The sequence below is a fragment of the Propithecus coquereli genome, unplaced genomic scaffold, assembly GCF_000956105.1.
Source record: "Propithecus coquereli isolate 6110/MARCELLA unplaced genomic scaffold, Pcoq_1.0 Scaffold34, whole genome shotgun sequence".
Classification (NCBI taxonomy): domain Eukaryota; kingdom Metazoa; phylum Chordata; class Mammalia; order Primates; family Indriidae; genus Propithecus; species Propithecus coquereli.
Window position 1 is genome coordinate 1,840,545 of NW_012149063.1, and position 2,455 is coordinate 1,842,999.

The window sequence follows — 2,455 nt, forward strand, 5'->3', positions numbered from 1 at the left end:
AGATCTATACCTGAGAGTGAACTTGAACTCTATCAGCTGTTCATGGAAAAGAAAAACACAGTCATCTGATCTAGTATCGTATGGAGTGATTTATGAAATCAAATTTCCCACTATTAAAAATAGCACAGAAAAAATGTCCAAAGTACAAGGGAAGGAAGCTGATAGATAACAGGTACTGCCAATATAACCATGGGGCCTAAGCCCTTTGAATTTTTCTTTTTTCCAATGGGATCCTGCAAACAGCTAGCCTCATATTCAGATATGGCCCTGTGGACACTTCAGGACTTGGTACAGGGTGAAGCAAGAAGCAATTTATTTATTTGGCTTTTTAAATTTCTCTTTCTAACTTTTGAGCATGCTTCTGACAGTTATTATCTCTGGCTTTTCCCTTTCTCTTTCCATTTTTTTTTTCTTTACTTTATTCCTTGTTTCCTCTACCTTCTAAGAAAGTAGCAGTTTAGGACAGACAGAAGAGGTCCTAAAGTATTAGTACATTGCCTAGTGTTCAACGCTTTGGTTTGTGTTTCTCTGCTACCCAGAGATTTTGGGTAGCAGCAGAGCAGGGTAAGAGGATAGACCATGTGTGCAAAGCAAAGAAATGTGGTACAGCTGTGAATCTAGGCTAAAAACAAACTTGCCAGTAGCTACAGACAGCAGGCAATAAAGGTTCTGGAAGGCCAGAGTATCAAAAGGCCTGTATCAAAACCCAGTCTCTTTACCAGTTTCCACAAAATGTCACTGGTTCTAAGCAGTTTGTGTTTGAGATGTTTATGGCTGCTTTGTGGCAACAACATCACGAGGAATCACAGAGCAGATGCACAGGCTTCTGAAACCTCTTTCCATCCCCCTATGGCTCCCTTCCTTGCTTGGCCTCACTTTCTCTGCTGAGTAAAAGGGAATTCTTGCACTCATCTCAGCAATACTGGCCCACTCATTCTCAGGTTTGAAAGGCTTAGCTTACCTTGAAGATAGATTATCTCAACAAAGTTTGGGTCTTCTTTCCTGGAAACAATGAAACTTTCACCTGACGTTGCTATACATAATAATAACTTCCTCCATTTAAATGTAAAACCCTTTACCTTATCTCATTTAAATCTTACTTTAACCTCACACGGTAGAGAGTATGATTCCCTTCGTACATGTGAAGAAACTGAGGTTTCAAGAGGTTGCGTACTTTTTACAAGGAAAAATAGGTTATGACTGGCAAAGCCATACCCTACATTTTCTTTTTAACTCCAAAGTTGGTGCTTTTAACATGTATACTAAAAATCTCCTCAAGGTTCTCATGTCCCTCACCATTCTGATTGTTGTTCACTAGATAAATTCCATTTTTCAACAAAAAAGTATTCATTTTAGAACATGGTCTCCAAAGTGAACATATTCCTTTAAATATGAAGACAAGGAAATAATTGAAGCTTGCAGACACTGACCACCAGATGTGTTCAGCTTTCCTATACAGTGTTTTTAACAAAGAAATAGAAAACAAAATGAAAGAAGAAGAAAAGGAAAATTTGAATCCCTGTAAAATCTCCAGATCACCCCTATTTTCTTCATCTGGACTGATCTACTCATTTTGTTACCTGTCTGGCTCCTGAAATCATCTGAATTCGCAATCCCTGCTTTTAAATAACATGGCACATTCTTGGCATCCATGGATTAGATAGTTACACTTATAATTCTTCCCTAGCAACTCAATAGGTCTATGGCTTACTGTAATTTCTAACCTTGCTGTGGAACCCACCCTCTAAAACTACAGTTTGGAATAAAGTAATTTAGCTAATGCGTGCACCTAGATCACCACCCAGCTTCTATATCTAACATGGCCTTTCTGTTCTCTACTTGTCTTCACACTTTTTATTCTATGCAGAAAACTATATGCTATAAGGTCATTCATGTTTTGTGGAATTCATGAAGATCTTAGGATTTAAACTTCAAGAGTTTCAATTTTTTTCTGCATCTACAATGCTGACTGATGATTCCCATGATTCCTACTTGTAACATTTTTTTTTCTCAAGGATAACCAACCAATCTTTTTTTGGCTAAATGACATAGAACACAAAATTATCCATGAATCATTTGGCAAATGATTGATCATTCTGCAGGCAAGGTAGGCTTTTTTGTTGTTGTTGTTCACAGAGGCAAGGAACCCTTGGGTAATGTGGAATATAATAACTCAAGAGATATTCCTAATGTTTTTATGTAGAAGTGATTAGTCAAATACATAGTGCTATGCTTTGTTCAAGGCGATGTGACTAGACATGAATCGTATCCTTGAGTTCTAGGTCCATCTAGTCAATGTAAAAATACTGTCCTCATATTACAAGTGTGAAATTAAGAAGATTTTGCTGCCAGGCACCGTGGCTCACACCTGTAATCCTAGCACTCTGGGAGGCCCAGGCAGGCGGATTGTTTGAGCTCAGGAGTTCGAGACCAGCCTGAGCAAGAGCAAGACCCC